The sequence below is a fragment of the Astyanax mexicanus genome, chromosome 7 (genome assembly GCF_023375975.1).
Source record: "Astyanax mexicanus isolate ESR-SI-001 chromosome 7, AstMex3_surface, whole genome shotgun sequence".
Lineage (NCBI taxonomy): Eukaryota > Metazoa > Chordata > Actinopteri > Characiformes > Acestrorhamphidae > Astyanax > Astyanax mexicanus.
Window position 1 is genome coordinate 4,897,958 of NC_064414.1, and position 9,608 is coordinate 4,907,565.

The window sequence follows — 9,608 nt, forward strand, 5'->3', positions numbered from 1 at the left end:
ACAATTGAAATGTATCCTGTGCACTAGCGCAAACAAACATTATACTGTGCATAGGCCGGGAATCGAACCCGGGCCTCCCGCGTGGCAGGCAAGAATTCTACCACTGAACCACCAATGCCTGCTTCCACCCTTTACACATGTCATCCAACTGTGACTGTACCTGGCACAATTGAAATGTATCCTGTGCACTAGCGCAAACAAACATTATACTGTGCATAGGCCGGGAATCGAACCCGGGCCTCCCGCATGGCAGACGAGAATTCTACCACTGAACCACCAATGCCTGCTTCCAACCTTTACACATGTCATCCAACTGTGACTGTAGCTTGCACAATTGAAATGTATCCTGTGCACCAGCACAAACAAAAATTATACTGTGCATTGGCCGGGAATCGAACCCGGGCCTCCCGCGTGGCAGGCGAGAATTCTACCACTGAACCACCAATGCCTGCTTCCAAACTTTACACATGTCATCCAACTGTGACTGTACCTGGCACAATGCAAATGTATCCTGTGCACTGGCACAAACAAAAATTATACTGTGCATTGGCCGGGAATCGACTCCGGCCCTCCGCGTGGCAGACGAGAATTCTACCACTGAACCACCAATGCCTGCTTCCAACCTTTACACATGTCATCCAACTGTGACTGTACCTGGCACAATTGAAATGTATCCTGTGCACCAGCACATACAAAAGTTATACTGTGCATTGGCCGGGAATCGAACCCAGGCCTCCCGCGTGGCAGGCAAGAATTCTACCACTGAACCACCAATGCCTGCTTCCACCCTTTGCACATGTCATCCAACTGTGACTGTACCTTGCACAATTGAAATGTATCCTGTGCACCAGCACAAACAAAAGTTATACTGTGCATTGGCCGGGAATCGAACCCGGGCCTCCCGCGTGGCAGGCGAGAATTCTACCACTGAACCACCAATGCCTGCTTCCACCCTTTACACATGTCATCCAACTGTGACTGTACCTGGCACAATTGAAATGTATCCTGTGCACTAGCGCAAACAAACATTATACTGTGCATAGGCCGGGAATCGAACCCGGGCCTCCCGCGTGGCAGGCAAGAATTCTACCACTGAACCACCAATGCCTGCTTCCACCCTTTACACATGTCATCCAACTGTGACTGTACCTGGCACAATTGAAATGTATCCTGTGCACTAGCGCAAACAAACATTATACTGTGCATAGGCCGGGAATCGAACCCGGGCCTCCCGCGTGGCAGGCGAGAATTCTACCACTGAACCACCAATGCCTGCTTCCAAACTTTACACATGTCATCCAACTGTGACTGTACCTGGCACAATGCAAATGTATCCTGTGCACTGGCACAAACAAAAATTATACTGTGCATTGGCCGGGAATCGACTCCGGCCCTCCGCGTGGCAGACGAGAATTCTACCACTGAACCACCAATGCCTGCTTCCAACCTTTACACATGTCATCCAACTGTGACTGTACCTGGCACAATTGAAATGTATCCTGTGCACCAGCACATACAAAAGTTATACTGTGCATTGGCCGGGAATCGAACCCAGGCCTCCCGCGTGGCAGGCAAGAATTCTACCACTGAACCACCAATGCCTGCTTCCACCCTTTGCACATGTCATCCAACTGTGACTGTACCTTGCACAATTGAAATGTATCCTGTGCACCAGCACAAACAAAAGTTATACTGTGCATTGGCCGGGAATCGAACCCGGGCCTCCCGCGTGGCAGGCGAGAATTCTACCACTGAACCACCAATGCCTGCTTCCACCCTTTACACATGTCATCCAACTGTGACTGTACCTGGCACAATTGAAATGTATCCTGTGCACTAGCGCAAACAAACATTATACTGTGCATAGGCCGGGAATCGAACCCGGGCCTCCCGCGTGGCAGGCAAGAATTCTACCACTGAACCACCAATGCCTGCTTCCACCCTTTACACATGTCATCCAACTGTGACTGTACCTGGCACAATTGAAATGTATCCTGTGCACTAGCGCAAACAAACATTATACTGTGCATAGGCCGGGAATCGAACCCGGGCCTCCCGCGTGGCAGACGAGAATTCTACCACTGAACCACCAATGCCTGCTTCCAACCTTTACACATGTCATCCAACTGTGACTGTAGCTTGCACAATTGAAATGTATCCTGTGCACCAGCACAAACAAAAATTATACTGTGCATTGGCCGGGAATCGAACCCGGGCCTCCCGCGTGGCAGGCGAGAATTCTACCACTGAACCACCAATGCCTGCTTCCAAACTTTACACATGTCATCCAACTGTGACTGTACCTGGCACAATGCAAATGTATCCTGTGCACTGGCACAAACAAAAATTATACTGTGCATTGGCCGGGAATCGACTCCGGCCCTCCGCGTGGCAGGCGAGAATTCTACCACTGAATCACCAACAAAAGTTATAGTGTGCATTGGCCGGGAATCGAACCCGGGCCTCCCGCGTGGCAGGCGAGAATTCTACCACTGAACCACCAATGCCTGCTTCCACCCTTTACACATGTCATCCGACTGTGACTGTACCTGGCACAATTGAAATGTATCCTGTGCACTGGCACAAACAAACATTATACTGTGCATTGGCCGGGAATCGAACCCGGGCCTCCCGCGTGGCAGGCGAGAATTCTACCACTGAACCACCAATGCCTGCTTCCAACCTTTACACATGTCATCCAACTGTGACTGTACCTTGCACAATTTGAAATGTATCCTGTGCACCAGCACAAACAAAAATTATACTGTGCATTGGCCGGGAATCGAACCCGGGCCTCCCGCGTGGCAGGCGAGAATTCTACCACTGAACCACCAATGCCGGCTTCCAAACTTTGCACATGTCATCCAACTGTGACTGTACCTTGCACAATTGAAATGTATCCTGTGCACCAGCACAAACAAAAATTATACTGTGCATTGGCCGGGAATCGACTCCGGCCCTCCGCGTGGCAGGCGAGAATTCTACCACTGAACCACCAACAAAAATTATACTGTGCATTGGCCGGGAATCGAACCCGGGCCTCCCGCGTGGCAGGCGAGAATTCTACCACTGAACCACCAATGCCTGCTTCCACCCTTTGCACATGTCATCCAACTGTGACTGTACCTTGCACAATTGAAATGTATCCTGTGCACCAGCACAAACAAAAGTTATACTGTGCATTGGCCGGGAATCGAACCCGGGCCTCCCGCGTGGCAGGCGAGAATTCTACCACTGAACCACCAATGCCTGCTTCCACCCTTTACACATGTCATCCAACAATGACTGTACATGGCACAATTGAAATGTATCCTGTGCACTAGCGCAAACAAAAATCATACTGTGCATTGGCCGGGAATCGAACCCGGGCCTCCCGCGTAGCAGGCGAGAATTCTACCACTGAACCACCAATGCCTGCTTCCAACCTTTACACATGTCATCCAACTGTGACTGTACCTTGCACAATTGAAATGTATCCTGTGCACTAGCGCAAACAAAAATCATACTGTGCATTGGCCGGGAATCGAACCCGGGCCTCCCGCGTGGCAGGCGACAATTCTACCACTGAACTACCAATGCCTGCTTCCACCCTTTACACATGTCATCCGACTGTGACTGTACCTGGCACAATTGAAATGTATCCTGTGCACCAGCACAAACAAAAGTTATACTGTGCATTGGCCGGGAATCGAACCCGGGCCTCCCGCGTGGCAGGCGAGAATTCTACCACTGAACCACCAATGCCTGCTTCCACCCTTTACACATGTCATCCGACTGTGACTGTACCTTGCACAATTGAAATGTATCCTGTGCACCAGCACAAACAAAAATTATACTGTGCATTGGCCGGGAATCGAACCCGGGCCTCCCGCGTGGCAGGCGAGAATTCTACCACTGAACCACCAACAAAAATTACACTGTGCATTGGCCGGGAATCGAACCCGGGACTCCCGCGTGGCAGGCGAGAATTCTACCACTGAACCACCAATGCCTGCTTCCACCCTTTGCACATGTCATCCAACTGTGACTGTACCTTGCACAATTGAAATGTATCCTGTGCACCAGCACAAACAAAAGTTATACTGTGCATTGGCCGGGAATCGAACCCAGGCCTCCCGCGTGGCAGGCGAGAATTCTACCACTGAACCACCAATGCCTGCTTCCACCCTTTACACATGTCATCCAACAATGACTGTACATGGCACAATTGAAATGTATCCTGTGCACTGGCACAAACAAAAATTATACTGTGCATTGGCCGGGAATCGACTCCGGCCCTCCGCGTGGCAGGCGAGAATTCTACCACTGAATCACCAACAAAAGTTATAGTGTGCATTGGCCGGGAATCGAACCCGGGCCTCCCGCGTGGCAGGCGAGAATTCTACCACTGAACCACCAATGCCTGCTTCCACCCTTTACACATGTCATCCGACTGTGACTGTACCTGGCACAATTGAAATGTATCCTGTGCACTGGCACAAACAAACATTATACTGTGCATTGGCCGGGAATCGAACCCGGGCCTCCCGCGTGGCAGGCGAGAATTCTACCACTGAACCACCAATGCCTGCTTCTAACCTTTACACATGTCATCCAACTGTGACTGTACCTTGCACAATTGAAATGTATCCTGTGCACCAGCACAAACAAAAATTATACTGTGCATTGGCCGGGAATCGAACCCGGGCCTCCCGCGTGGCAGGCGAGAATTCTACCACTGAACCACCAATGCCGGCTTCCAAACTTTGCACATGTCATCCAACTGTGACTGTACCTTGCACAATTGAAATGTATCCTGTGCACCAGCACAAACAAAAATTATACTGTGCATTGGCCGGGAATCGACTCCGGCCCTCCGCGTGGCAGGCGAGAATTCTACCACTGAACCACCAACAAAAATTATACTGTGCATTGGCCGGGAATCGAACCCGGGCCTCCCGCGTGGCAGGCGAGAATTCTACCACTGAACCACCAATGCCTGCTTCCACCCTTTGCACATGTCATCCAACTGTGACTGTACCTTGCACAATTGAAATGTATCCTGTGCACCAGCACAAACAAAAGTTATACTGTGCATTGGCCGGGAATCGAACCCGGGCCTCCCGCGTGGCAGGCGAGTATTCTACCACTGAACCACCAATGCCTGCTTCCACCCTTTACACATGTCATCCAACAATGACTGTACATGGCACAATTGAAATGTATCCTGTGCACTAGCGCAAACAAAAATCATACTGTGCATTGGCCGGGAATCGAACCCGGGCCTCCCGCGTGGCAGGCGAGAATTCTACCACTGAACCACCAATGCCTGCTTCCAACCTTTACACATGTCATCCAACTGTGACTGTACCTTGCACAATTGAAATGTATCCTGTGCACTAGCGCAAACAAAAATCATACTGTGCATTGGCCGGGAATCGAACCCGGGCCTCCCGCGTGGCAGGCGAGAATTCTACCACTGAACTACCAATGCCTGCTTCCACCCTTTACACATGTCATCCGACTGTGACTGTACCTGGCACAATTGAAATGTATCCTGTGCACCAGCACAAACAAAAGTTATACTGTGCATTGGCCGGGAATCGAACCCGGGCCTCCCGCGTGGCAGGCGAGAATTCTACCACTGAACCACCAATGCCTGCTTCCACCCTTTACACATGTCATCCGACTGTGACTGTACCTTGCACAATTGAAATGTATCCTGTGCACCAGCACAAACAAAAATTATACTGTGCATTGGCCGGGAATCGAACCCGGGCCTCCCGCGTGGCAGGCGAGAATTCTACCACTGAACCACCAATGCCTGCTTCCACCCTTTACACATGTCATCCAACTGTGACTGTACCTGGCACAATTGAAATGTATCCTGTGCACTAGCACAAACAAAAATTATACTGTGCATTGGCCGGGAATCGAACCCGGGCCTCCCGCGTGGCAGGCGAGAATTCTACCACTGAACCACCAATGCCGGCTTCCAAACTTTACACGTCATCCAACTGTGACTGTACCTGGCACAATGCAAACGTATCCTGTGCACTGGCACAAACAAAAATTATACTGTGCATTGGCCGGGAATCGACTCCGGCCTCCCGCGTGGCAGGCGAGAATTCTACCACTGAACCACCAATGCCTGCTTCAAAACTTTACACATGTCATCCAACTGTGACTGTACCTGGCACAATGCAAATGTATCCTGTGCACTGGCACAAACAAAAATTATACTGTGCATTGGCCGGGAATCGACTCCGGCCCTCCGCGTGGCAGGCGAGAATTCTACCACTGAACCACCAACAAAAATTATACTGTGCATTGGCCGGGAATCGAACCCGGGCCTCCCGCGTGGCAGGCGAGAATTCTACCACTGAACCACCAATGCCTGCTTCCACCCTTTGCACATGTCATCCAACTGTGACTGTACCTTGCACAATTGAAATGTATCCTGTGCACCAGCACAAACAAAAGTTATACTGTGCATTGGCCGGGAATCGAACCCGGGCCTCCCGCGTGGCAGGCGAGAATTCTACCACTGAACCACCAATGCCTGCTTCCACCCTTTACACATGTCATCCGACTGTGACTGTACCTGGCACAATTGAAATGTATCCTGTGCACTGGCACAAACAAACATTATACTGTGCATTGGCCGGGAATCAAACCCGGGCCTCCCGCGTGGCAGGCGAGAATTCTACCACTGAACCACCAATGCCTGCTTCCAACCTTTACACATGTCATCCAACTGTGACTGTACCTTGCACAATTGAAATGTATCCTGTGCACCAGCACAAACAAAAATTATACTGTGCATTGGCCGGGAATCGAACCCGGGCCTCCCGCGTGGCAGGCGAGAATTCTACCACTGAACCACCAATGCCTGCTTCCACCGTTTACACATGTAATCCAACTGTGACTGTACCTGGCACAATTGAAATGTATCCTGTGCACTAGCACAAACAAAAATTATACTGTGCATTGGCCGGGAATCGAACCCGGGCCTCCCGCATGGCAGGCGATAATTCTACCACTGAACCACCAATACCTGCTTCCACCCTTTGCACATGTCATCCAACTGTGACTGTAGCTTGCACAATTGAAATGTATCCTGTGCACCAGCACAAACAAAAGTTATACTGTGCATTGGCCGGGAATCGAACCCGGGCCTCCCGCGTGGTAGGCGAGAATTCTACCACTGAACCACCAATGCCTGCTTCCACCCTTTACACATGTCATCCAACTGTGACTGTACCTGGCACAATTGAAATGTATCCTGTGCACTAGCGCAAACAAACATTATACTGTGCATTGGCCGGGAATCGAACCCGGGCCTCCCGTGTGGCAGACGAGAATTCTACCACTGAACCACCAATGCCTGCTTCCAACCTTTACACATGTCATCCAACTGTGACTGTACCTTGCACAATTGAAATGTATCCTGTGCACCAGCACAAACAAAAGTTATACTGTGCATTGGCCGGGAATCGAACCCGGGCCTCCCGCGTGGCAGGCGAGAATTCTACCACTGAACCACCAATGCCTGCTTCCACCCTTTACACATGTCATCCAACTGTGACTGTACCTGGCACAATTGAAATGTATCCTGTGCACTAGCGCAAACAAACATTATACTGTGCATTGGCCGGGAATCGAACCCGGGCCTCCCGTGTGGCAGACGAGAATTCTACCACTGAACCACCAATGCCTGCTTCCAACCTTTACACATGTCATCCAACTGTGACTGTACCTTGCACAATTGAAATGTATCCTGTGCACCAGCACAAACAAAAATTATACTGTGCATTGGCCGGGAATCGACTCCGGCCCTCCGCGTGGCAGGCGAGAATTCTACCACTGAACCACCAATGCCTGCTTCCACCCTTTGCACATGTCATCCAACTGTGACTGTACCTTGCACAATTGAAATGTATCCTGTGCACCAGCACAAACAAAAGTTATACTGTGCATTGGCCAGGAATCGAACCCAGGCCTCCCGCGTGGCAGGCGAGAATTCTACCACTGAACCACCAATGCCTGCTTCCACCCTTTACACATGTCATCCAACTGTGACTGTATCTGGCACAATGCAAATGTATCCTGGGCACTGGCACAAACAAAAATTCTACTGTGCATTGGCCGGGAATCGAACCCGGGCCTCCCGCGTGGCAGGCGAGAATTCTACCACTGAACCACCAATGCCTGCTTCCACCCTTTACACATGTCATCCGACTGTGACTGTACCTGGCACAATTGAAATGTATCCTGTGCACCAGCACAAACAAAAATTATACTGTGCATTGGCCGGGAATCGAACCCGGGCCTCCCGCGTGGCAGGCGAGAATTCTACCACTGAACCACCAATGCCTGCTTCCAATCTTTACACATGTCATCCAACTGTGACTGTACCTTGCACAATTGAAATGTATCCTGTGCACCAGCACAAACAAAAATTATACTGTGCATTGGCCGGGAATCGAACCCGGGCCTCCCGTGTGGCAGACGAGAATTCTACCACTGAACCACCAATGCCTGCTCCCAACCTTTACACATGTCATCCAACTGTGACTGTAGCTTGCACAATTGAAATGTATCCTGTGCACCAGCACAAACAAAAATTATACTGTGCATTGGCCGGGAATCGAACCCGGGCCTCCCGCGTGGCAGGCGAGAATTCTACAACTGAACCACCAATGCCTGCTTCCAAACTTTACACATGTCATCCAACTGTGACTGTACCTGGCACAATGCAAATGTATCCTGTGCACTGGCACAAACAAAAATTATACTGTGCATTGGCCGGGAATCGACTCCGGCCCTCCGCGTGGCAGGCGAGAATTCTACCACTGAAGCACGAACAAAAGTTATAGTGTGCATTGGCCGGGAATCGAACCCGGGCCTCCCGCGTGGCAGGCGAGAATTCTACCACTGAACCACCAATGCCTGCTTCCACCCTTTACACATGTCATCCGACTGTGAATGTACCTGGTACAATTGAAATGTATCCTGTGCACTGGCACAAACAAACATTATACTGTGCATTGGCCGGGAATCAAACCCGGGCCTCCCGCGTGGCAGGCGAGAATTCTACCACTGAACCACCAATGCCTGCTTCCAACCTTTACACATGTCATCCAACTGTGACTGTACCTTGCACAATTGAAATGTATCCTGTGCACCAGCACAAACAAAAATTATACTGTGCATTGGCCGGGAATCGAACCCGGGCCTCCCGCGTGGCAGGCGAGAATTCTACCACTGAACCACCAATGCCTGCTTCCAACCTTTACACATGTCATCCAACTGTGACTGTACCTTGCACAATTGAAATGTATCCTGTGCACCAGCACAAACAAAAATTATACTGTGCATTGGCCGGGAATCGAACCAGGGCCTCCCGCGTGGCAGGCGAGAATTCTACCACTGAACCACCAATGCCTGCTTCCACCCTTTACACATGTCATCCAACTGTGACTGTACCTTGCACAATTGAAATGTATCCTGTGCACCAGCACAAACAAAAGTTATACTGTGCATTGGCCGGGAATCGAACCCAGGCCTCCCGCGTGGCAGGCGAGAATTCTACCACTGAACCACCAATGCCTGCTTCCACCCTTTAC

At 50.7% G+C, this 9,608-nt stretch overlaps 51 non-coding genes across 51 annotated transcripts; all 51 read right to left on the reverse strand.

Moving 5' to 3' along the window:
• Positions 1-47: 47 nt before the first annotated feature.
• On the reverse strand, positions 48-118 carry trnag-gcc (transfer RNA glycine (anticodon GCC)). Its single transcript has one exon. It is a non-coding gene; the product is annotated as a tRNA-Gly (tRNA).
• Positions 119-212: 94 nt separating this feature from the next.
• trnag-gcc (transfer RNA glycine (anticodon GCC)) lies at positions 213-283 on the reverse strand. The gene has a single exon. It is a non-coding gene; the product is annotated as a tRNA-Gly (tRNA).
• A 94-nt stretch (positions 284-377) lies between these two features.
• trnag-gcc (transfer RNA glycine (anticodon GCC)) lies at positions 378-448 on the reverse strand. Its single transcript has one exon. It is a non-coding gene; the product is annotated as a tRNA-Gly (tRNA).
• A 258-nt stretch (positions 449-706) lies between these two features.
• Positions 707-777, reverse strand: trnag-gcc (transfer RNA glycine (anticodon GCC)). Its single transcript has one exon. It is a non-coding gene; the product is annotated as a tRNA-Gly (tRNA).
• A 94-nt stretch (positions 778-871) lies between these two features.
• Positions 872-942, reverse strand: trnag-gcc (transfer RNA glycine (anticodon GCC)). The gene has a single exon. It is a non-coding gene; the product is annotated as a tRNA-Gly (tRNA).
• A 94-nt stretch (positions 943-1,036) lies between these two features.
• trnag-gcc (transfer RNA glycine (anticodon GCC)) lies at positions 1,037-1,107 on the reverse strand. Its single transcript has one exon. It is a non-coding gene; the product is annotated as a tRNA-Gly (tRNA).
• Positions 1,108-1,201: 94 nt separating this feature from the next.
• Positions 1,202-1,272, reverse strand: trnag-gcc (transfer RNA glycine (anticodon GCC)). Its single transcript has one exon. It is a non-coding gene; the product is annotated as a tRNA-Gly (tRNA).
• Positions 1,273-1,530: 258 nt separating this feature from the next.
• Positions 1,531-1,601, reverse strand: trnag-gcc (transfer RNA glycine (anticodon GCC)). The gene has a single exon. It is a non-coding gene; the product is annotated as a tRNA-Gly (tRNA).
• A 94-nt stretch (positions 1,602-1,695) lies between these two features.
• On the reverse strand, positions 1,696-1,766 carry trnag-gcc (transfer RNA glycine (anticodon GCC)). The gene has a single exon. It is a non-coding gene; the product is annotated as a tRNA-Gly (tRNA).
• A 94-nt stretch (positions 1,767-1,860) lies between these two features.
• Positions 1,861-1,931, reverse strand: trnag-gcc (transfer RNA glycine (anticodon GCC)). Its single transcript has one exon. It is a non-coding gene; the product is annotated as a tRNA-Gly (tRNA).
• Positions 1,932-2,025: 94 nt separating this feature from the next.
• Positions 2,026-2,096, reverse strand: trnag-gcc (transfer RNA glycine (anticodon GCC)). Its single transcript has one exon. It is a non-coding gene; the product is annotated as a tRNA-Gly (tRNA).
• A 94-nt stretch (positions 2,097-2,190) lies between these two features.
• trnag-gcc (transfer RNA glycine (anticodon GCC)) lies at positions 2,191-2,261 on the reverse strand. Its single transcript has one exon. It is a non-coding gene; the product is annotated as a tRNA-Gly (tRNA).
• Positions 2,262-2,436: 175 nt separating this feature from the next.
• On the reverse strand, positions 2,437-2,507 carry trnag-gcc (transfer RNA glycine (anticodon GCC)). Its single transcript has one exon. It is a non-coding gene; the product is annotated as a tRNA-Gly (tRNA).
• A 94-nt stretch (positions 2,508-2,601) lies between these two features.
• On the reverse strand, positions 2,602-2,672 carry trnag-gcc (transfer RNA glycine (anticodon GCC)). Its single transcript has one exon. It is a non-coding gene; the product is annotated as a tRNA-Gly (tRNA).
• Positions 2,673-2,767: 95 nt separating this feature from the next.
• trnag-gcc (transfer RNA glycine (anticodon GCC)) lies at positions 2,768-2,838 on the reverse strand. Its single transcript has one exon. It is a non-coding gene; the product is annotated as a tRNA-Gly (tRNA).
• Positions 2,839-3,013: 175 nt separating this feature from the next.
• trnag-gcc (transfer RNA glycine (anticodon GCC)) lies at positions 3,014-3,084 on the reverse strand. The gene has a single exon. It is a non-coding gene; the product is annotated as a tRNA-Gly (tRNA).
• Positions 3,085-3,178: 94 nt separating this feature from the next.
• On the reverse strand, positions 3,179-3,249 carry trnag-gcc (transfer RNA glycine (anticodon GCC)). The gene has a single exon. It is a non-coding gene; the product is annotated as a tRNA-Gly (tRNA).
• A 94-nt stretch (positions 3,250-3,343) lies between these two features.
• Positions 3,344-3,414, reverse strand: trnas-gcu (transfer RNA serine (anticodon GCU)). Its single transcript has one exon. It is a non-coding gene; the product is annotated as a tRNA-Ser (tRNA).
• Positions 3,415-3,508: 94 nt separating this feature from the next.
• On the reverse strand, positions 3,509-3,579 carry trnag-gcc (transfer RNA glycine (anticodon GCC)). The gene has a single exon. It is a non-coding gene; the product is annotated as a tRNA-Gly (tRNA).
• Positions 3,580-3,673: 94 nt separating this feature from the next.
• Positions 3,674-3,744, reverse strand: trnag-gcc (transfer RNA glycine (anticodon GCC)). Its single transcript has one exon. It is a non-coding gene; the product is annotated as a tRNA-Gly (tRNA).
• A 176-nt stretch (positions 3,745-3,920) lies between these two features.
• trnag-gcc (transfer RNA glycine (anticodon GCC)) lies at positions 3,921-3,991 on the reverse strand. The gene has a single exon. It is a non-coding gene; the product is annotated as a tRNA-Gly (tRNA).
• Positions 3,992-4,085: 94 nt separating this feature from the next.
• trnag-gcc (transfer RNA glycine (anticodon GCC)) lies at positions 4,086-4,156 on the reverse strand. Its single transcript has one exon. It is a non-coding gene; the product is annotated as a tRNA-Gly (tRNA).
• Positions 4,157-4,331: 175 nt separating this feature from the next.
• On the reverse strand, positions 4,332-4,402 carry trnag-gcc (transfer RNA glycine (anticodon GCC)). The gene has a single exon. It is a non-coding gene; the product is annotated as a tRNA-Gly (tRNA).
• A 94-nt stretch (positions 4,403-4,496) lies between these two features.
• Positions 4,497-4,567, reverse strand: trnag-gcc (transfer RNA glycine (anticodon GCC)). The gene has a single exon. It is a non-coding gene; the product is annotated as a tRNA-Gly (tRNA).
• Positions 4,568-4,661: 94 nt separating this feature from the next.
• On the reverse strand, positions 4,662-4,732 carry trnag-gcc (transfer RNA glycine (anticodon GCC)). The gene has a single exon. It is a non-coding gene; the product is annotated as a tRNA-Gly (tRNA).
• Positions 4,733-4,907: 175 nt separating this feature from the next.
• trnag-gcc (transfer RNA glycine (anticodon GCC)) lies at positions 4,908-4,978 on the reverse strand. Its single transcript has one exon. It is a non-coding gene; the product is annotated as a tRNA-Gly (tRNA).
• A 94-nt stretch (positions 4,979-5,072) lies between these two features.
• trnag-gcc (transfer RNA glycine (anticodon GCC)) lies at positions 5,073-5,143 on the reverse strand. Its single transcript has one exon. It is a non-coding gene; the product is annotated as a tRNA-Gly (tRNA).
• A 94-nt stretch (positions 5,144-5,237) lies between these two features.
• trnag-gcc (transfer RNA glycine (anticodon GCC)) lies at positions 5,238-5,308 on the reverse strand. The gene has a single exon. It is a non-coding gene; the product is annotated as a tRNA-Gly (tRNA).
• A 94-nt stretch (positions 5,309-5,402) lies between these two features.
• On the reverse strand, positions 5,403-5,473 carry trnag-gcc (transfer RNA glycine (anticodon GCC)). The gene has a single exon. It is a non-coding gene; the product is annotated as a tRNA-Gly (tRNA).
• A 94-nt stretch (positions 5,474-5,567) lies between these two features.
• Positions 5,568-5,638, reverse strand: trnag-gcc (transfer RNA glycine (anticodon GCC)). Its single transcript has one exon. It is a non-coding gene; the product is annotated as a tRNA-Gly (tRNA).
• Positions 5,639-5,732: 94 nt separating this feature from the next.
• trnag-gcc (transfer RNA glycine (anticodon GCC)) lies at positions 5,733-5,803 on the reverse strand. Its single transcript has one exon. It is a non-coding gene; the product is annotated as a tRNA-Gly (tRNA).
• A 94-nt stretch (positions 5,804-5,897) lies between these two features.
• On the reverse strand, positions 5,898-5,968 carry trnag-gcc (transfer RNA glycine (anticodon GCC)). Its single transcript has one exon. It is a non-coding gene; the product is annotated as a tRNA-Gly (tRNA).
• Positions 5,969-6,305: 337 nt separating this feature from the next.
• On the reverse strand, positions 6,306-6,376 carry trnag-gcc (transfer RNA glycine (anticodon GCC)). Its single transcript has one exon. It is a non-coding gene; the product is annotated as a tRNA-Gly (tRNA).
• A 94-nt stretch (positions 6,377-6,470) lies between these two features.
• On the reverse strand, positions 6,471-6,541 carry trnag-gcc (transfer RNA glycine (anticodon GCC)). Its single transcript has one exon. It is a non-coding gene; the product is annotated as a tRNA-Gly (tRNA).
• A 94-nt stretch (positions 6,542-6,635) lies between these two features.
• trnag-gcc (transfer RNA glycine (anticodon GCC)) lies at positions 6,636-6,706 on the reverse strand. Its single transcript has one exon. It is a non-coding gene; the product is annotated as a tRNA-Gly (tRNA).
• Positions 6,707-6,800: 94 nt separating this feature from the next.
• Positions 6,801-6,871, reverse strand: trnag-gcc (transfer RNA glycine (anticodon GCC)). Its single transcript has one exon. It is a non-coding gene; the product is annotated as a tRNA-Gly (tRNA).
• A 94-nt stretch (positions 6,872-6,965) lies between these two features.
• On the reverse strand, positions 6,966-7,036 carry trnag-gcc (transfer RNA glycine (anticodon GCC)). The gene has a single exon. It is a non-coding gene; the product is annotated as a tRNA-Gly (tRNA).
• Positions 7,037-7,130: 94 nt separating this feature from the next.
• Positions 7,131-7,201, reverse strand: trnag-acc (transfer RNA glycine (anticodon ACC)). The gene has a single exon. It is a non-coding gene; the product is annotated as a tRNA-Gly (tRNA).
• Positions 7,202-7,295: 94 nt separating this feature from the next.
• trnag-gcc (transfer RNA glycine (anticodon GCC)) lies at positions 7,296-7,366 on the reverse strand. Its single transcript has one exon. It is a non-coding gene; the product is annotated as a tRNA-Gly (tRNA).
• Positions 7,367-7,460: 94 nt separating this feature from the next.
• trnag-gcc (transfer RNA glycine (anticodon GCC)) lies at positions 7,461-7,531 on the reverse strand. The gene has a single exon. It is a non-coding gene; the product is annotated as a tRNA-Gly (tRNA).
• A 94-nt stretch (positions 7,532-7,625) lies between these two features.
• On the reverse strand, positions 7,626-7,696 carry trnag-gcc (transfer RNA glycine (anticodon GCC)). Its single transcript has one exon. It is a non-coding gene; the product is annotated as a tRNA-Gly (tRNA).
• A 258-nt stretch (positions 7,697-7,954) lies between these two features.
• trnag-gcc (transfer RNA glycine (anticodon GCC)) lies at positions 7,955-8,025 on the reverse strand. Its single transcript has one exon. It is a non-coding gene; the product is annotated as a tRNA-Gly (tRNA).
• A 94-nt stretch (positions 8,026-8,119) lies between these two features.
• On the reverse strand, positions 8,120-8,190 carry trnag-gcc (transfer RNA glycine (anticodon GCC)). Its single transcript has one exon. It is a non-coding gene; the product is annotated as a tRNA-Gly (tRNA).
• Positions 8,191-8,284: 94 nt separating this feature from the next.
• On the reverse strand, positions 8,285-8,355 carry trnag-gcc (transfer RNA glycine (anticodon GCC)). The gene has a single exon. It is a non-coding gene; the product is annotated as a tRNA-Gly (tRNA).
• Positions 8,356-8,449: 94 nt separating this feature from the next.
• On the reverse strand, positions 8,450-8,520 carry trnag-gcc (transfer RNA glycine (anticodon GCC)). Its single transcript has one exon. It is a non-coding gene; the product is annotated as a tRNA-Gly (tRNA).
• A 94-nt stretch (positions 8,521-8,614) lies between these two features.
• On the reverse strand, positions 8,615-8,685 carry trnag-gcc (transfer RNA glycine (anticodon GCC)). Its single transcript has one exon. It is a non-coding gene; the product is annotated as a tRNA-Gly (tRNA).
• Positions 8,686-8,860: 175 nt separating this feature from the next.
• trnag-gcc (transfer RNA glycine (anticodon GCC)) lies at positions 8,861-8,931 on the reverse strand. Its single transcript has one exon. It is a non-coding gene; the product is annotated as a tRNA-Gly (tRNA).
• Positions 8,932-9,025: 94 nt separating this feature from the next.
• Positions 9,026-9,096, reverse strand: trnag-gcc (transfer RNA glycine (anticodon GCC)). Its single transcript has one exon. It is a non-coding gene; the product is annotated as a tRNA-Gly (tRNA).
• Positions 9,097-9,190: 94 nt separating this feature from the next.
• Positions 9,191-9,261, reverse strand: trnag-gcc (transfer RNA glycine (anticodon GCC)). The gene has a single exon. It is a non-coding gene; the product is annotated as a tRNA-Gly (tRNA).
• Positions 9,262-9,355: 94 nt separating this feature from the next.
• trnag-gcc (transfer RNA glycine (anticodon GCC)) lies at positions 9,356-9,426 on the reverse strand. The gene has a single exon. It is a non-coding gene; the product is annotated as a tRNA-Gly (tRNA).
• A 94-nt stretch (positions 9,427-9,520) lies between these two features.
• Positions 9,521-9,591, reverse strand: trnag-gcc (transfer RNA glycine (anticodon GCC)). Its single transcript has one exon. It is a non-coding gene; the product is annotated as a tRNA-Gly (tRNA).
• Between the last annotated feature and the right edge of the window lie 17 nt (positions 9,592-9,608).